Source organism: Hyaena hyaena, unplaced genomic scaffold (genome assembly GCF_003009895.1).
Source record: "Hyaena hyaena isolate Hyena2069 unplaced genomic scaffold, ASM300989v1 scaffold_1600, whole genome shotgun sequence".
NCBI lineage: Eukaryota > Metazoa > Chordata > Mammalia > Carnivora > Hyaenidae > Hyaena > Hyaena hyaena.
The window spans coordinates 113,995-135,356 of record NW_024082235.1 but is presented as its reverse complement, the minus strand read 5'-3'; the positions used below and the strand labels follow the sequence as shown (position 1 = coordinate 135,356).

The 21,362-nt window shown below is 39.7% G+C and overlaps 1 pseudogene; it reads right to left on the bottom strand.

Annotated features, from left to right (window-relative positions):
* LOC120226134 overlaps positions 1 to 14,966 on the bottom strand; it is a 57,209-nt pseudogene extending 42,243 nt beyond the window's left edge.
* Positions 14,967 to 21,362: the final 6,396 nt, after the last annotated feature.

Genomic DNA, 21,362 nt, shown 5'->3' with positions numbered 1-21,362 from the left:
TTTAAAATAATTTTTTTATGCTTCCAGGGTAGCTTTTCCTTCTAGTGTTCCAAAGTTTTGTGGACAGGTTCACATTAACCTTTTTCATCTACTTTCTAGATTGTATAAATTAAATCATATTCCTTCTAGCACTTGGCATCTCAGAACTAAGTGCTGTAATGTAGCCAGCATTGTGGAAGAAGATTGAAAAATATTTGAGTCAGAGGATCCCACTCTGTTATTAACTACGCAAGTGATCTTGAACAATTTTATTACCCTTCCTTGGCCTCTTACTCCTCATGTAGAAAAAAAAGGATCTGGGTTACTTCTCTAAGGTCTCTGCTAGTTTTCAAATTTTTGTTATTCTAATTCCATTAAATTAGAAGGGTGCACTGAAGAATCAGAACAAAGACAAACAGCAGTATTTAGATTCTTTTCGGTGCCTTAAAGGCAGCAAGTATAATTTTAATACACAAAGGCTATCACACAACATAATTTCACTGTATCCACAGTGAATCCACAGTAGATCACAGGATCCAATCCCTCTAGCCCAACAGTTCTTAAATTTGGTTGTGCATTGGAACCACCTAGGGCATTTTAAAAACTGATGATGCCTAGGGGCGCATGGGTGGCTTAGTCGGTTAAGCGTCTGACTTTCGCTTAGGTCATGATCTCCCAGTTCGTGGGTTCCAGCCCCACGTCAGGCTCTGTGCTGACTGCCAGCTCAGAGCCTGGAGCCTATTTCAGAGTCTGTATCTCTCTCTCACTCTCCCCTGCTCACTCTCTCTCTCTCTCTCTCTCTCTCTCTCTCTCTCTCTCTCTCTCTCCTAGAAATAAATAAAAAATATTAAAAAAAAAATAAAAAATAATAAAAACTGATGATGCCTAGATCTCACTCCCAAAAGTTCTAATTTAATTGGTAAGGAGTAAGGCTACCTGTATCAGCAGGATTATGAAACCTTCTCCAGTTTAGAAACAGTGCCCAACCCATAGTTCTTAATTCTGAATGCATGCCAGAGTCACCTGATAATTTTTCAAAACGTGCCAATGCCTACGTCCACTTGCACATTCTAATGCAATTGGCTTATGACACCAGGGCATCGGCATGTATCAAAAGTCTTGAGGTGATTGTACTGAGAGGGCTGGGAACTACTTCTCTAATCTCTACCACACAGGTTCTTTCTATTTGAGCGTGCTGGCCTCCTACTCCATCCCACACTGGCCACTCATCAAATGAGAAACCTTTGATCTAATTACAAGGTACAGCTCCACCTCCATTATAACAACCTAGAGCAGCCGCGACTTCCTGCTAGTCCTCTAGGACCATAACCTCTTATCTTGTCAGTTAACCACTGCTCCCTGTTCCGTGGCCATACTTGCCATGCAGTGGTCTCTCAAACGCTTCTTTCAGACTACAGTCCCCTTTCTTAATTTCTATATGCTTTGTTCATCAATTCTCCCTTTACGTGGAGTACCTTTGCCCACTATTTGAAACTTCCTCTGCATCCTGGATTATCCTGATCAAATTTCTCCTATGATCCCACTGACTGCTTCTTAAGGGAATCTAAAAGAGATACCAAACTGAAACAAATCTGCCCATTATTTCCAGCAATCAATCCAATGCTATGCATATACAGCAGGAGAATTGGATTGGAAAGTGCGCACACACACACACACACACACACACACACACATACAAATGATTTATAAAGCTGTGACACTTTTTTCTGTTCCACATATGTTTCGCTTCTGGCCAGGCACTTTAAAAAACACAAGGATTAGTCTTGAGAAAGCACAAAGATGAGAACTGTAAATTATCAAAGGAATTAAGGACTTACCAAAATAAAATGATAGCAAAGATTAGAACTTGAGTCTGGAAAGATGAAAGCATAAATCATTTTTAAATGGTGACTAAAACAGTGTTATTTTCTCAAATATAAAACATAGAAGCTGAAAGAACAATGTTTTAGAAAAAACGAGAGGTACTACTGTAGAGTAATTATAAAACAATATTCTAAGGAGCTTGTGCAGGTAAAAATAAACAGGCTCACTGATGTCCTAGATAAATTTGATAAATATTTGAGATATAATAGGATTTTCAGGAAGTAAGAAAATAAATACCTAAGTTGGGGAAGAAATTTACAAGTTTTTAAAACATCTCCATATCCATGGTCTTATTTAAATTTTATAAAAAATTATGGTGCACTCGGGTGGCTCAGTTGGTTAAGCGTCCGACTTCAGCTCAGGTCATGATCTTATAGTTTGTCAATTAGAGCCTCTGTGTCAGGCTCTGTGCTGACAGCTCAGAGCCTGGAGTCTGCTGTGGATTCTGTGTCTCCCTCTCTTTCTTCCTCTCCCCTGCTCATGCCCTATCTCTCAAAAATAAATAAGCGTTACAATTTTTTAAATTATAAGTTATAAGAAGTCAGAGGTGTTCTGAGTACATTCTGAACATTTTGAAGCTGGTATTGCATAGGCATCCATCATCTTCCACATATCTCCTCTGAGATACTATTTGAAATGCAATGCTGTGTTGTATTTACTTCAGTGGCATTTGTGTCCTTATGGCCATGAGACTAATGAAGCTTGAAGCCTTATGCCTTTCTCTTTTAAAGGCTCTTTCCAAGCTTAAACAGGAGCCTTGGCAATCAGTTCTCTTGTTTATATGTTTTGTCAAAGAGCAAGTAACAAAAATAATTAACTTATTGTTATTTGTTGTAATTTGCCTTTTCATTCTAAATATTTACTTTTGTATGCACTCTGTATTGGTAATTTTATAATCTTTTTCTTAAGTATGGGATATGGGTCCTCTCCTGCCTCTGGCTCATTATTACCAAGTCTTGGTGCCCCGGGAACCACTGCAAGATCACTGATACCCTTCCTGGTTGTCTGTTAACCCTCTTTCATCAACACTCCGCCTCTGAGCTTCAGCTGTTCCTTGCTGTCTCTCCACAGCCTTCTGCTTCATTTCTGACAACTGTATCTTTATCTTAAGGGTGACACAGTGTATCAGGTAACTTTCCAGCGATTCCTTTTCTTTTTAAATGTTTTTTCCCTGTACCATTTCTCCTCCTTTCCCTCAACCTTGGAGAAAGTTCTTAACCTTGGAGAACTGTGGAACTCACCCAGCCTCCTCTCTCATTTCAACCACCCTCTCTTCTTCTGCTCCTCAGACCCCCTCCTGGTGCCCAGGCGCACACTCAGCACTTGCCACAGTTATGGTCTCATTTAGCGGTCTCTCTCTTCTAAATTCCCATTCCTTGACCAAGGGGAAAAAAACACACTAAATTCTGAAAACCTATTTTATCCTGAGCCTTTTTGGCATGAATGCCCCAAAAGGAAGAAAGGGAAGAAGATTTGTGGCAATGGCTCCTGGGCTGACCTTGCAAGCAGTGCTTTTCCCACTGGAGATGTTGCCAAAATAGACACCGGGAAATGTAAAAACAAAACAAAACAAAAAACAACCAGAACCATGGTTTTTCTTTTTATTGCATGTGGTTTAGTGCACCTGGAGTTCTAATGTCAGGCTGAGCTATGCAGAAAGCACAATCTGGGGACATGTGTCACCCAAGGTCTACGTTATACACATGCACACAACCGTACAGCCTGGGTCAGAAGTGTTTGTTAGCTAGGGCTGATTTCAGGAGTTCAGGCGTGAATTAAAGATTCCACTGTGTCAGCTCTCCACTACCCACGCAATACAGAAAAGGGCAAATGTTTATTTTACCAAGATTTCAATAATGCAGGCTTAAGCTCGGAGAACTACAATACTTAGAAGTTTATCTAGAAGACATAGTCAAGTAGACTGTCTCAGTAACTGAATATTTTAGTTATCAAGGCTTTTTCTTGATTAAGTAATATTAACTGGTGATTCTGGAAAATGTTTTTCAAAAGTTAGCGTAGTCCAGTCTCTTAATTTTCCTCCCAGAAAACCTTCTAACAGTTTAACTCAGATTTAAACAAAGATTTTAATAAAGCAGCATTTAAAGGAGAGACCTGGAAAGGATCAACATTGTGGTTAAGTAGAAACACACACAGTCTGCCAAGACAAAAAGAGTAAACAATTTGAACTTTGCCTTAGATTTTAGTCTAGGAATTTGCAGTACTTTAATGCTACATATTTTGTTCAACCTAAAAAAACCCACAATGTTTATGGAAGCCCAGGAGAGCAAACTTCTTAGTGTAATAAAACATTAATGCTGTGCTAAAATCATAAGTTTTCATATATTCAGAAGCAAACTGTACTGATTTCCTGCATGTGAAAGATTTAGCAATTAAAAGAAAATTATAGCTGCACATGTGACCCTAGATATTTATTCATGCCTGCCATTTGCTGGCTCCTCAGTAATAATTTGGCACCAGGGTACTGGTATATATCTCTGGAATGGAAACAAACAACAGTGTACAAATAATAACCAAATTCTATGAATTTGGTTCTAAACAGTTTAGAACGAAGTGGTTCCAAATGTCTAAAAATTTTGACATATTTCACTTTTAGTTAAATATATATGCCCTGATGGGTACCTGAGTGGCTCAGTCAGTTAAGCCTCTGACTTTGGCTCAGGCCTTAATCTCACAATTCATGAGTTCAAGTCCTGCTTTGGGTGAGCCCTGCTTCTCTCTCCCTCTCTCTTTCTCTTCTTTTCTTTCTCCCTCTCTGCCCCTTGCTCACTTGTGCCTGCTGTCTCTAATATACATACATACATATATGTCCTGATACTCTCCTACCCATCATGACAACCCTGGCCAATCACTTTCTTTCAATAGTGCAGTGGTGCTTGCTCACTGAAAATGCTGAGTCACTGAAAATGCTGAGTCACAGTCATATGAGGCATTCGTGCTGTCTCCTGCTTAGGGTTACCTAATGAAGAAAGCTCCGTGGTAGGTTAGCTAAGTAATGACCAAGAAGGAATTTAGTCATGACTAATATTGGTTATCTTTCACTCTTTCTTGAGCTGAGTTCTATCAACTTATACTGCTTCAGGCATGAGGAAATAACTGGCTTCACAAAAATATAGGTCAAATTCCTTACAATATTAAACCGGGACTTACAGTATAACAAAATATCTGTAGGAGACAGCCAAGATAGCCAAGCTGAAGACAATAACCAAAAATAACAATGCTTTCCTAAAAGCATTTGACTAGTTTCTTAGAGTCATCACAATAAAAATGGACTAACATTCAGCAGAGCCACTGAAAAATCATTGTAGTCCAAAATCATGACACAGCAGAAAAAATTGGGTGGGGCTTCTGGGCGGCTCAGTCTGTTAAGCATCTGACTTCTGCTCAGGTGGACAGTGAGTTGGAGCCCCAAGTCAGGTTCTGTGTTGACAGCTCAGAGCCTGGAGCCTGCTTCGGATTCTGTCTCCCCCTCTCTCTCTCTGCCCCTCCCCTGCTCATGCTCTGTCTCTCTCTCTCTCTCAAAAATAAATATTTTTTCTCTCACTCTCTGTTTCTCTCAAAAATAAGTAAAGATTTGGGGCACCTGGGTGATTCAGTAGGTTAAACGTTCGACTTCAGCTCAGGTCATGATCTCACAGTTTGTGAGCTCAAGTCCCACGTCAGGCTCTGTTCTGACAGCTCAGAACCTGGAGCCTGCTTCAGATTCTGTGTCTTCCTCTCTCTCTGCCCCTCCCCTGCTCATGCTCTGTCTCTCTCTCTCTCTCAAAAATAAATATTAAAAAAAACAATAAAATAAATAAATAAGGATTTTTAAAAATCTAAAAAAAAAGAAAAAATTGGGCAGGCTCACCTCCTTCCAAGCAGTAGGCACAGCAATCATCTTTCAAATCTCAGAAAGACATCCCAAGCACACTGATACTCAAACTGGTAAATTTTGTTCTAAAACATTAAAGAACAGTTTCCTATGTACCTACCAGTCTTTTTTGCTGACTGTACTTACTATACTTTTACTTCTATTAGCCTGTGTTTGGCATATAGTTGAATGTTATACACTAATAAATAAATGATAGAAAAGTTAAAAATATGGAATATAATATGTCTGTATCTAATTCTTAAAATAAGAATTCTTAAGAATGCTTGACTTGGGAAGATTGTCCAGAAACGGAGCCCTGAAGGATGACCTATTTTTTTAATGTTTATTTATTATTTTTGAGAGAGAGAGAGAGAACGTCTATGTGTGTGAGCACAAACGAGTGTGGGAGGAGCAGAGAGAGAGGGAGACACAGAATCTCAAGCACGTTTCAGAGCTATCAGAACAGAGCTGGATGTGGGGCTCAAACCCACGAACTGCAGGATCGTGACCTGAGCCAAAGTCAGATGTTTAACTGACTGAGCCACCCAGGTAGCCCGATGACCTATTTTTAGGTACCAAAAGAATACTATTAATTAATTGATTCATTCATTTATTCAACAAATATTTATTGACTATCTTTTGGGCACCAGGTATTGTCTTAGGTTTCTATGATTCAGGGATCAATAGAACAGGCTTGGACATTTTAGGGGGAAAGATATTTTAAAAAGAAAAATGAAAAAGGAGCAAACAAATAATGATATAGTTATGATTGTGATTAGAGTCCAAATGGGAAGAGTTTGGAGAAATGGAAAAGTGAGAGCTGACCATGCAGGGATGTTATAGGCCATGTTAGAATTTTCTGTTTTACCTTAAGAGAAATGGGGAACATTCTAAAGTGTAAAGGAGGGATATAACATGATTAAAATTTCATTTTGCAAAGAACACTCTAGTGATTTACAAATAGAAAAGATTGGGGGAAATGAACAAAACAAGATGATGGCAGGAGTGGGTGGGAGACAGGCCCAGATGGGAGGCTATTGCTGTAGTTCAGCCAAGAGATAGTGGCAGTTGAGCCAGAAGAGTGGCAGATTCAAGATTGAGAAATGTAAAGATTTAAGATTCACCTACAAGGTGGCACTGACACATGCTTACGAAAAATACAATAGTCAAGGGTACATCTCCATTTCTGTCATAAACAATTGGGAACATGGAGGATGAGAGACTGAGAATACTAGATAAAGTGTATATTTGAAGGATAAGAAAATGAGCTTGGATTTGGATATGTTTAAATCAAGATGCATGGGAGGTGACCAAGAGGGGACAGCAAATAAGTGTATATATGATTTTGTAGCTCAGAAGGGAAATCTGTGTTGGAGAAACCAATCTCCTAGTTGCTTGTGTATATGTAGTACTTTTTTATACATTGTGGAAGTAGATGAGACATCATAGGAAAAGAAGCAAGATCCAAGAAAGAAACAAGGATCCAAGACTGATTTTGAGGAACTCCAACTGCTAAGTACAGGAGGAGGCACTACCAACGGGGAATGAGAGGGTTAGCCACGTGGGATGGAAAGAATACTAGAGTGTGTACTACATTATGTTGTATATTAGAGAAGCCAAGGAAAGAGGGAATTTTAAATGGAGAAAGCGATCACTCAAGGAATGCAAGTAAGGGGAGGACTGGAGCCTATGTTAGATTTTGCAATATGGCCACGATGGAGATGTAAGCCAGAAGAGCTGGAGTGGCATCGTGGGTTGAAGAGAACTTAACTGTGAAAGGCAAGTAAGGCATTAGGGAAATGTGCATATATAACTTTTCCCAGAAGAGGGATCATGGGCAGAATTTTGAGCCTGCATTTCTCTATCTGTGAAATTATCATGTGAATATAATCATACTCAGAAAATATCTTGAGAAATACAAGGGTAAAGCCCCATGTTTGGCATCATTTCATTCAGTTTGGTTCAAATAATATTTCTTTAGAACATGATAGAACCTGGGACACAAATATGAATAGAAAAAGGTACATTCTTGCCAACAGCTAATGATTTAATGGAGAAGACAGAAGAAAGCATATACATTTAAGAAAATGCAGTACATTTGATGATGAAAATATGCACAATGTGCTATGGGATAAAGGAGGAAGACCATTTACCCCAACTGGGAAATTCGAACTAAGCTGTGAAGGAACAGTAGGAGCCATCTGAGTGGTAAAAGGAAGTACAGAGATACCATAGAAGGAACTTATGAATGTAAACAAAGGCCCAGATTGCTGGAACACATTGAAACCCTGTGTACACCTGCCTGTGGAGAAGCTATAGACACTTCAGCTACTAGAATACAAAATTGGAGCAGAAGAGTTAAGTTTGGAGAAGACACATCACACTCATGAGGAACTTGGTGTATGTGTTAATATACATAATATGTATGTATTCCAGTAACTACCTCGGTTCAAATCTAAGATCAATCACCTGTTAGTTCCATGACTTTGGATAAGTTACATAAACTTCTGGAGCCTCTGTTTCCTCAATGAAAGTTTGTATTTTTAATTTTCTTAATGAAAGCTTAAATAATTTCTACATCCTAATATGAAAATTTCATGAACTCTCAATTTGGGTTAAAAATTATTTTCAGAAAAAAAATTTATTAACAGAGGAGGAAGTAGCCTTAAACCATCTAATTCAATCTGCTCATTCTACATATAAGGAAACTGAGTCCCAAGGAGATTGTGAACTTATTAAAGTTCATGCCTTGAAGAAGCAGCAGAGCCGAGAGTGAATCTGAGTTCTGTGTTTTGATACTATGACACTATTGAACATTCTTCTCTTCCAGGAGTTAAAGGCTGAAGCAACCAAAGAGTAAAAGAGCAGACACAGTTTATCAAATGCCAAAGTGTCATTAGAGATGCCATACTCTGGTGGCCACAAACTGAAGACTGAGAATTAAGAAAAGGACAAGGGGTAAGGTGAGGTGGTCGCATCTCAAGCTGTTTCCTCCCTTCTGGAAAATCACCATGAGCTTACAGCTTGATACATGTGTTGTCAGAGGCATGGGTTTTAACAGCAGCAAGGCCAGGTTCTTAACCCTTAGTTGTGTTTCTGTCTAGTTGTGTTTCTGTATCTGTACTGTGTTCTGTATTGGTGCAATCTGATAATAATGCCTTTTTTATGAAGCTTCAGTAAGTTAGTATATGTGGACATGCTTAACATATTGCCTGACACGAAGGAAACAACTAAATATTTGTTTTCTTTATTCCTTCAAACAAGAATGTAGAACAGACCGCCATAGGCACAATTTGAGTATATTTCATGACATATACCCAGATAACTTATTTTCAAGACACCCCAGAGAAACTGGAGGGGACAATAGACAACGTTATAGACAACTGTCTATCTTCTGAATTTCAGACTGACCTACTAAGTCCTAGACAACTAATGACAGACTAATCAACAGCTCAGAGACCAAAGATCAGAGTCTGAATTGAACTTGGTGGAGCATTTAGCTAACAAGAAATGAACATGTGATAGGTCAGTGGGTTAGGTGTGGTGACTGTCATAGAAAAAAATGCAACTGAAGGTAAGAAAATTAAAATGGGTAAAGTGGGGAAAGAAGCTGTTAACTAACATGTCATTGTCTGAGACATAAAACGCGCTCTGGCTGCGCAGCCATAAAATGCTTTCTCTGTAATTATTAACAGCTGTCGCCAGAAAATTATTTTTGAGTTCATTCCAATGTGAATAGTAAAACAGGAAGAGTAAGCACTTTTCTTTAACTGCACGGACTTTAAGGAAGAAAGTGTAGAGGTTTGTGTGAAGTGGCCAAGGAACGGGTTCTATAATCTCACATGACTCAGTACACTTCAGCTATCTAATGAGGAAAACAGGGACCCTGACAGAACAAGCCAGAAGCAGGGTGCACATGAGGATGTTGAACCATGTTTCAGTGCCTCTTCTTTCCTTCCTTGTAATCTGCTAACTTCTCCTCTTGGGTATTTAGTAACTTACATACTTCCTGTTGAAACAGCCAGGCAAAAAACAAAGGCCAAACTAAGCTCTCCACATCCTTTTAGTCTTGAGCCTCACAAATATTTTTGTTTGCCAAAGGCATATTGCATGCCGTCTCTCTTCATCTTTGTATTCTACAGTCCTTTAAACCCTCATATCACAGGCTAGGTGAGGACAAAAATGAATCTGTCTATATTGTCCCTCCTTTTTTCTGTTTAAGAAATTCTGATGAGAAGAAATTAGGAAATATAGATGAGTTTCACTCATGTTGCAACTATTCACAGAATACCTGCAATGGGTCAGGTGCTCTGTTAGGTACATGAGGCACAAAGACAATAAGAGATAGATCCTGCCCTCAGATAGGCTCAGTCTAATGGGGAGTAGACATGAAAACTAGTCATTGTAACAAGTGCTATGAAAACAGTAAGCATGGATTAAAAGGTCTCATTTTACCAATAGACAGATCAAGAAAACATTCATGAATAAGAGCCATTTTTAGTTAAGTCAAGGTAGAGGAACAGGACTTTGCCACAGAGAATAAAATAACGGTAGATATAACAACATGACAAACACAGGGAGGTATGAAAGAGCCTGGCAAATCTGGGTATCTGCTAATGGTTTGCTATTGATGCAATGAGGGTGTAATGGAATGGAGCAGGACTGGGGAGATGAAGCCAGGAAAGGAGGAGGGGCTAAATTATGAAGGATTTTATATGGCATAGAGGTTGTTTTTTTAAATGTTTATTTCTTTTGGAAAGAGAGAGAGACAGAGTGCAAGTAGGGGTGGGGGAGGGGCAGAGAGAGAGAGGGAGACACAGAATCTGAAGCAGGCTCAAGGCTCTGAGCTGTCAGCACAGAGCCCAATGCGGGGCTTGAACTCACGGACCGCAAGATCATGACCTGAGCCAAAGTTGGACGCTTAACCAGTTGAGCCACCCAGGGACCCTTGGAATAAGAGATTTTAACTTTATTCTGAAGGTAATAGATACCTTTTGAAAAGTATTAATCCAGGAAGTGAATAACTAGATTTCAACTTTAGAAAAGGTCATTGTCAACAGTGTGGAGACAGGCTTACAGGGGATGGAGAGTCAAGTAGAATTTCTAGTAAGAAAGTTACTATATTGGTTCATGTGTGATGTCAGGAACCTAAACTGAAGAAATGGCAATGGGAATGGAGTAGAGGAGGTATATCTGAGAAATATTTTAGATTAGTAAACTAATGAAATGTGTAGAATGAGGCCTAGGTAGAAGTAATGGGAAATGGACACCAGATTTGGGGCTTTAGTTCCTGGGTACTGGTGGTAAAATTAGCTGAAGTGGAAACTTGGAAAGGCATTAAGGGGAAATTAGTATGAATTTCTTTTTAAATTTTTATTTATTTATTTATTTTATTGTGGTAAGAACACCTAAAGTGAGATCCATTGTTAAGTGCAAAACACAGTATTGTTGATTATAGGTACAATGTTGTAAAGCAGATCTCTAGAACTTAATTCGTTTGCTTTGCTGAAACCTTTTGCCTGTTGATTAGCAGCTCCTCATTTCTCCTTTTGCCCACCTCTGGCAACCACCATTTCAATCTATGATTCTATAAATTTGACTCTTTTAGATACTTTATGTAAGTGGAATCATCCATATGCCAAAAAAGACTCACCCCAGTTTGCCCCAGGATTTTTTGGTTTTAGAACCAGAAATTCCATGTTCCACGAACCTCCTCAGTCCCAGGCAAACCATGATGGTTAGTCACCTTACCCAGACTTCCTTCCCAACCTCTTGATTCATAAATCTGACTACCTATTTTCTAACTGTACTTGAATATGTAATAGGCATCTTAAAGTTAATATGCCCAGACAGACTCCGGATCTTTCCCCTCAGATCTGTTTCTCTCACGGACTTGCCCATCTCAGCAAATGATGACTCCATCCTTCTAGTTACTTATACCACAAACCTTTATGTAACCTAGGATTTTTTTTCTTTCTTCTGTAACGCATGCACGATCTATCCACATATTATGTTGGCTTTCTTTCTAAAATATCCCAAATCTGACCATTTCCCCTACTTCTACTGTTACTACCTAACCTGACTAAGCCACCATCATATCTTGCCTGAGTCAGTACACACAAGTTTCTAACTGATATCCCTTCTTCCACCTTCCCTCAACCCTATCCCCACGCAGTTTATTCCCCACACAGCAGCTCATGAAATTCTTTAAAAACATATGTCAGATCACATCCTTTGCTTAAATTTCATAATTATTTCCCACTTACTCAGACTGAAAGCCAAAGTTCTTACATCAACCTTCTAGCTCCTTCCTTACCTGACCCCTCTCTCCGTCATCATCTCCTGCTATTTTCATTCCTATTAATCTGCTTCAAGTATACTTGCCTTCCTTCCTGTTGTTCTTTAGACATGGCAAACATACTTTTATAGCAGGACTCTGCCCTTACTTCTCTCTCTACCTGGCATATGCAAGGCTCACTCTCTCATCTAGTTTAAATGTTACCTCATCAGGTTTTCCCTACTTGTAATAGTATATATTTGTGCACACACAGGCCCTTCCAATCCTCTTTGTCTGATGCTTATTTCTCTGTAGCATTTTCACCAAAGGACACACTTTATATTTTATTGTTGGCTTGATTATTTTATATCTCCTCCACCACCAAAGGAAGATCCTTAGGAGGGAACTGTTTTATTCATCACTATACCCCCAGCATTTAGAACAGAGGCTGGTACATAATAAACACTCAATAAGTATGTGTTGTGTAAACCAATGAATGAATTATAAACTGAGAGAAGAGCTCCAAAGGGCAGGGACAGAACATGTTCCTATAAGAACATGTAACAAAAGAATCTCAATCTAGAGAGTAGGGAGAATTTTCTAAATGCCACCTGAAAAGGGGGATCTGAAGGATGAGTAGGCATTGACCAATGAGGAGGAGGAAAGAATATTTCAGAAAGAAGGAAGAAAGTATGCAAAGGCTTTATGGCAGGAGACTCTACAGTGTGATCAAGGAACCGAAAGACAACCTGTATGACTGAAATACAGAGAGCAAGCAGGAGATTGCTGAGATGAGATTGAGGATGCATACAAGGGCATGATTTCTATCTGTGTTGGAGAGAAATAAAAAGGCATTAGAGGAACTTAATCTTGGGGGTAGATATGTGTATGACCTGATCCCATTTTTGTAATGCAAATATCACTCATGCTGGTATGTTAAATGGGATGAAGAGGGCTAGAGTAGAAACACTGAGACCAGATGGACCACAGCACACTATAAGCAAGAAATGATAGTTCCATGGACAATAAGGTAATGATGGAGTGATAAATTCTGAGATTCAAGGAGTTAAAATGGACAGGGTCTGGAGAGGAATTAAAGATGGGGAGGAGAGGATGAAGGAGAAAGAGGTATCAACAATGATGCCTGATTTCCCAACATAACAGGTGGTGGTAATACTCACTGATTTTGGCATATTGGAAAAGGGCCTGGCTTGGAGGGGATGGCTTAAGAGTTCAATCTTAGATATGCTGTGTCTGAGGAGCCTTTTGCACATGTTAACACCAAAAAGAGGAATTGATAGAGCTTTTGGATATGCAGGACTGGAGCCATGTAGAGGTCCAGACTGGAGACAAGTATTTGAGAACAATCATTGTAAAGATGGTTAATGAAGCCTTGAAACTGATAAGATGACCAAATTTTTGCATGAGTTCTTACAAAGCTGCATCTTTTCTCCTCTGTATTTGAATGGATAACTTTTCAGACAAAAGCATGATTATAATTTTATCCTTATTTAATTTCATCTTGCTATAACTTGTTAAAAACTTGTTTAAGATTCTCATTCTCACTTATTGTCCCTCTCCTCTTTTTGGTTTTGTATATTCTAACATAATAATGATAATCAGCGGCAGCAACAGCATGGCAAGAACATCTCTAGATGTTCTTCAAGAACAACACGGAACGAAACAAGATAGAGCATATATATCACTTGGGACTTCCCTCCAGTGGCATTGGTAGAGACAAATCCAAATCCACTTCAGATCAATCACAGCATCTAATTTTACTATTCAACTGCCCATCTTGTCTCCCAAGGATAGCATGACAGAATGTGTAAAAGTACTTATATATCAGGCAACTTCAGAAATATGATAAGCGTACTCCTAAACCTACTGTTCAAGTCCCTATGCTATCAGTTCCTTGGTTTGTGACAGGTTTGAACACGTTTCTTAAAACTCTCTGGGTTATAGTTTCCATTTGTAGACTATTGATCACAGTATCTGCCACACAGACATGCAGAGGATTACATGAGGTGATGCGTGCACAGCATGGGGCACCTAATATGTAAACAAAATAGGAGCTACTTTATTTTTGTGTTCTTATTACCATGATTTCCCCCAAATTTATGTGCATCTAACTTGGTACCAGAGCATATCTCTTTTTGATAACTTAGTAGCTTCATGGGAGGACCATTGCCTCATTCCAGCAGAAAATAGCAACACAAGAAATCATGTATGCAAAATTGGTCATAAAATGGACCAAAAGAGTTGTCCAAGGATAAACTATCATTAAAGAATATTTCAATAGACCGCATAGGGACTAGATGGGATACCACCGGTTGAGCCTGAAAATAAAACTTTGCAAGTTCTTTTGATCCAAATGTTAGGAAATAATAGATGTGTACTTTTATTATCAATTTGATGTTGAAATATTTACATTAGCTAAATGTCCTAGGTACCTAGAAAAATAGGCCACTTACAGAAATTTACATCCAAGAAAACATTGACTTGTAATAAGAAGTCTAACTTACAATGGAATTTTACTGAAATCTAGCCTTTTTCTAAAAAAGTCCGAATTGGAAAAACCAAGGTTTGAGGAAGAAAGAGCACAGCTTTAGGAGTCAGACAGACCTAGGATGGAAATCTAGCTCTTCACCTACCCTGTGGGTTGCATTAACAAGCTTCCCTATTTGTCTCATATTCAATTTCCTCAACTATCAGATGTGAAAATTAATGTCAATACCATAAGCTTGCTGAGTGTGTTAAGTGACTTATCATATGCAAAGTGCTTTATACAAAATAAGCATTCAGTAAATGTTAGCTCCAGTTTCCTACATACTGCTGGCTAAGCACAGATAAACAATGGGGAAATGAAAGCATGATTTTGTTCAAATGAACTGTACAAGCTATCTTTCATTTCCAGCACTTACCTTCACGAGCTTGTTCTTGGGAACCCACCATTCATTACAGCCAAGAGAAGACAATGAAATGGTATCTATTTTTAAACACTTGCTGAAAGAGAAAGGAAAATCCATTTCTAATGACCTGTGCTTAATCCCATGACACTTAGTGGATGAAAAATGAGTTTCCTTCTTTGCTTTTAACAGTTGTTAGAAGTCACTTAATTTTAAATATATATATTAATCAATATAAAACATGCACATAGTAACAAAACAAACAGGACATGATGAAAGCAAAAATAGCACTCTCATCCTTCTCTTCTCATCCTCAGCGCCACACCTCGTAGGTGAACTCTTCCAGTTGTTTCAGTTTTGGCGATTGCCTCCCTAATTCTAGACATCATGATTTTAGCTCTATTTTGATTTGTCCACTTCAGACAGCATCTAATGAATCCCATATACAAGAGCTTAAAATTCAGGTCACTTAGTCAACTCCACTCTTCTCTGTGTATGTTATTCTTTATAGTTTTTCTATTGTTTATCTTTATATCTTGAAATAATATATTTAAACTTCTATTTCTTATTCCAACAGCTCTTGCACTATCTCTTGCAGCCTCACTTACTAATCGCATAATGTAATGTAAGCTCTATGAAGGTAAGGGGTTCGTCTGATTTTTTCCTTTCTCTGTATGCCAAGTGCCTGGAACAGCAACTGCACCCAGTGGGTTCAGAATAAATATTTGGCCACTGAATGAGTGACAACACCGATGATATCAGTGTATTAGCATTCTTACCTTTCCTTCTGCATGTCCTTTCCTCCCCCATCAGCTACATTTTTACCTTTTCATGTTATAAGGTTGTTAATATTTGCCTGTTGTTCTATAAGCACAGAAGAACCTTCTGTGTTTTGTCCATAGGTGACTAAAGGTTAGTTGTCTTTGCTTTCCCCAAATGTTGTTCAGTTTATTTAGAGGCAAGCCCTGCATGCCATCTGCCTGTATGTTGGTTTGGGGAAGGGAGCTGGAGGTGCCCACTGGTGGAGCAGCTTTACTCACCCCTCAAGTGTATCCCTTGATTTTAACACCAGGTCCCATTAGCTTGCTCTTGATTCAGACCAGGCTTTCTGGGAATCTGCTGAGCATGTTGGCTCTTGTCTCTCTGTAGCTCCTATCATCTATAAAACTTAAGCTCCTTCAGCCTGTTTGATTCACCAAGCCACTCCCCAGTCAGTCCCAATCTCCCAGAAGTGTGTTAAAACCATTTGTTGATTCATTCCCATCCTTGTTTCCCTTAATGTTGTTGGTTTCTTTCTTTTTGTGCTTCTCTACTTTTATTTCAGTAGATGTTAAAATGACACCTTGTACCTCATTTGCCACCTTAAATCACAAGTGTTAAAAATAATACTTTTAATATTTTGTTTAATCTGTGTGTACGTAAAGAAATTAAGAGACACACATGGTTTGTTATAGACAACTTCTTTTTGCTTTTCCTGCTGAGTTTGACTTCCCATAAGAACCATAATAGAGTCAATACGTGATTGCTGATTCTCTTGGTTTTTCTTGTTTTTAATTTCAGTCTGAAATTTATGTTAATTCTTGATGCATCTTCTAAGCCACATTAAAAGCTTTTTTTCTCTTTTTACAAAATGCAGGTAAAACAAAAAAAATTATATTTGAAAAACAGCATCCCCCCCTCCCCATGCACACTCTGTGGATGAGCAAAACCCTACCTCACGGACAATGGAGTTGAGGAAGGACAGGGTGGGGGAGGGAGAATGAGCAACTGTGACCTGACTTCCTTGTTGTAGGGCCACAGAGCCAATGTAATAAACCAACCAACATTGTCTAAAAGGGAATGAGCCCAGAGAATTCTAGAAAAAAAGTATCCAAAAACCATCTACATTTATCACACCTTCACCTAAAGAGAAACAATTCTCTTACCAAATTCATTCACTCAGCTAGAACATATTTGGGAAGGAAGGAGTCTCACATTTATTGATCATATCATTTTCTAACTCTTTCACCTCTGTTACATTTTTTTCATGGTCACAGCAGACTTAAGAAATAGATTTTACATTACACTCTTGTCATTTAAAGATTTAACATTGGAGGGTTTCACTATTTGCCAGCAACCCCAAAAGTATAGGACATGTAATTTTTCTAAAGTATTCACTTGAAGCTGAGGCCCACTGGAGGCTGAAATAGGGGAACAAGTGATTAAGCGGTGAGTGAGATGGGATTTATTGGTGAGCACCTATGTTCCAACTTGATTTTCTCATCTTTCTCTCCCATTTTTGGTAGGTCCAGCCTCATTCTTCCATTTAAGGGTTCCATGTCTCAAGAGTGCCCCTTGAATATTTCCAGGGTCTCTTATAATCAAAACATAATATAATGTAGCAATGCTGACCCAGGAGAAAAAAAAGCAAACTAGGATTCAAGACCATTTTTCTAGACTCCAAAATTCATGTTCTTTCTTAGTTCATCCACTGAGCTTCCTTCTAGCTGGGACAGAACCACAGCAGTGACTTTTATCCCCAGCAAATCTGAGGCCCCGTAAGGAAGAGTGCATCTCTCCAGCAGCAGACTGTGTCCTAGGCAGATTAAGGACCCTGTGAAGGTCAGCCTGTCAACAAGGAGGCTTATCTCTTCTTTATCCATAGGAGGATATAAAGCTAACTCCTTCCTGACAACCAACAGGATAAGATGAGCAAACACAAGCCATTCAGTTAAATCAGTCAAATGACCAGTTTAATAACAGGTAGAGATGTGCGACCTGAAAATATGAGTTACATGTGAAAGATTGGACAAGGCAACCAAACTTGAGTTAAGACATAATAGTCTAGGGGCACCTGGGTGGCTCAGTCGGTTAAGCGTCTGATTTCGGCTCAGGTCATGATCTCACGGTTTGTGGGTTCGAGCCCCGCGCCAGGCTCTGTGCTCACAGCTAGCTCAGAACCTGGAGCCTGTTTCAGATTCTGTGTCTCCCTCTCTCTCTCTGGCCCTGCCCCGCTCAGGCTGTCTCTCTATCTCTCAGAAATAAATAAAACATTAAAAATTATTTAAAAAGACACAATAGTCTAAGTTTTACCAAGCTCAGAGACAGTTCATGGCCCAGGTAGCCATGGTTTACCAGCTTTCTAATCAGTTGGGATTTTATACAACTCCACTGTTCCGGCTCATAATAAGATGAAACTTGAAGGTTTCCAGTTGTTTTCAGCAACTGGTAAGCCAGTGCCTTTGTGCATGGGAAATATTTTGTCAATGACCAAATCTGCTTCTCCTTCTAAAATACTTCCTGAACACGTTTCCTTCAAACCAATGAACTCTTTACAGCTTTAGTAACGAGTAGTTTGCCAAATCAGAGATTAATAAAATCAATCCCTCCATACAATTATCAATGTATAAAAGGATCCCAAATCTCCATCATCTGAGACTCCAGAGGCTATTTATGAGCTTTTCTTACTTTGTGTGGCACACTTTGTTTGATATGTATGCTCTGGGTTAGTTCTGCCTTTTTTTCTCCCCAGAAAAAAGTTCAAAAACAATTTTCTTTAAACCAAAAGCATTTGGGCTGGGCCCCAGGCAGCTTAGTTAGTTATCGATGCCCTTCGATAAGTATTAGAAACATTTAGAAGGTACTTAGGCCAGATATTCAGTGAGGTTATTAGTGTCTTCTCCCAAAGGATGCAGTATGCAGAAAAGGTAAAGTCTAGGTCAAATTACACAAATAATAACTCAATACATTTGTGTGGCACTTTAGAATTACAGAGTACCTTCACATCGATCACTTCATTTAATCCCTATAAGATTAATGTGAGATAGATGTTATTCTCTTACTTACCAAGTTGAGTAACTTGCCTGAGGTGACACAGGTGCTATGTGAACAAAGCCAACTCCATACATTACTCCTTCATTGAGGTCAGTCCTGGTGTCCATACTAAGTGAGGTGCTGGGGCAAAAACAATGAGTAAGACAGTGTCTTTCTTCACAATGTGCTTGCAGGGTGTGTACACATATTCTCAGTCAAATGTCTAATGCCTACTGGAATGAGCTAGAAAGCAGTCTTTTTGCCAGCAGACAAGTAAATCCAAGCCAGGCACAATTCCACTTGAGCCTACCTGCCCTATTTCAGCTTTGACCTGGATAGTTCATAAATCACGTGAAAAGAATGCTCAGTTCTTGTGCCAGTTCCGTCTTTGCTCAGATTCATACAAGTTGCCAAAAAGCTGAAAAGCAACATGATTTTTCAGGTCATTGTTATGAGAGTCATTAATGTCACATTCATTGTGCCAGGCTGCATCTGTGGCCAGCTTACTCCCTAGGAAAAAGTAGGGGCAAGCGTGGAAGTTGCAGTAATTAAGAAGAAATCATGACCTGAAAAAGTTGCACATGCCACAGCTAGAAGTGAATGGAAAAGTATTCCGCTGATAGCTGAAATGGAATAGAGTGACACGAAATACTATTCACTCTGATGTCTCCTAAATTATACTGAAATATTGTCAGAAAGCCAGTATATAAAACTGTCAAACTGTTGGCCAAAGACAAAAGTTAGTGGTCTGATTATTGGAGGGTCATCCCTTCAGGCATGTAAAATGTTGCAAGTGGCCCTGGCCCTGTGTCTGCGTCACCACACCCTCAGCTCCTGCACCTGCCCTTCTCTCCGTACAAAAGGTTTCCCTCTGCTTTGTCTTCTCTTTCTCTCCTGAACTATTCACCCAGAAGTTGCTCCTCCCTCGTCCTTTGAGATCTGGCATCTGGTATGGCTCATTTTGCAGCTGGGAATCCTCTAGAACTTGCAGTCATAGTCTTCTTTGGGAGAAGCTGCTACTCTTTCACATGGGACCAGCAGACAAAACAGGTCATTCTTTTCTCTGCTCAACCCATTTGTCTTCCACAGTATTACTCCAAAACACTGTATGAAAGACTCTTTACCAGGTGCGCCTGGGTGGTTTAGTTGGTTAAGCATCCGACTTTGGCCCAGGTCATGATCTCACGGTTCGTGGGTTCGAACCCTGCATCGGGCTCTGTGCTGACAGCTAGCTCAGAGCCTGGAGCCTGCTTCAGATTCTGTGTCTTCCTCTCTCTCTGACTCTTCTCTGCTCACACAGTCTCCCTCTCTCTCTCTCAAAAATAAATAAAATATCTTAAAAATTAAAAAAAAAAAGACTTTACCAAATGGCCAAGGTAACTTGGCCAAAAACTGGGCCAAGAAAGGAATAATTTAGTTCAGTAGGAAGAGTCCAGGGGCAAAGCAGCCACCGAGTTTAAGCTCATGCAGCACTGCCTACATGGAACACCTCCCTGCCCACGCTTCCGCCTCCAAAACCCTCACCCTGTTGCCCTGCCTCCACCTTTCTTCCATAATCTCTGCACAGGATGTGATCTCTGCCACACAAATCTTGACCTTTGAGAAACCCCATTCTTAACAGCAGTGGCTGCCCCTTCCTTGCTGGTTATTACCCCTGCATCATTCCATCTGGAATAAATTCTGCTCAGTGGTGGTTTGTGGAGTTCCGTCCCATGCAAAGCAATCCAGGGTGGATATGGATTCTCAGGTTCTGCTCCCCTGAGAGCTTTGCATCAGTGTGAGCTGCAAACATTCCTCTTTCTTCAGCTCTCCAGAAAGTAACAATTGACTTGGATATATATGTCTCTAAAGGACAAACATTCACTCTCAGAGATGTTACAGACAGGGTTCAACCAGAAATCACAAAATAGTACCAAAGACATGTTTTATTTGGGAATCCATTTTAACAAAGAAATGAGAGGCGCCTAGGTGGCTCAGTCGGTTAGACATCCGACTCTTGATTTCAGCTTAGGTCATGATCTAGCAGTTCATGAGACTGGGTCCGGCATCAGGCTCTGTGCTGACAGAGCCTGCTTGGGATTCTCTCTCTCCCTCTCTTGATGCCTCTCCCCCAATTGCTCGCACGCTCTCTCTCTCTCTCTCTCTCCAAAAATAAATAAATAAACTTAAAAAAATAAAATAGAAAACAAATGAATCTGTTTCTGGGGTGGACTGAATAATGTCCCCTCTGAAGACATCCATGTCTTAATCCCCAGAACCTGTGAATATGTTACCATCCAAGGCAAAAGGGACTTTGCAGATGTGATTAAGTTAAGGGTCTGGATCTTGAGATGGGAAGGGTATCTTGGATTACTCAGGTAGGCTCAGCATAATCACAATGGTCTTAAAGAGAAAGAGGAAGTCAGGAGAGTCAGAGTCAGAAAAGGAGATGTGATTAGGGAAGCAGAGGGTTGGATCAGAGAGAGAGTAGAAGATGCTATGCAGCTGGCTTTGAAGATGGAGGAAGAAGCCGTAAGCCAAGGAATGTAGGCAGCATCTAGGGACTAAAAAAGGGAAAGAAATGGATTCCCCTCTAGAGCTCCTGGAGGGAGCAGAGCCTTGCCAACGCCCTGGTTTTGACCCAGTGAAGCCCATTTCACACTTCAGACGT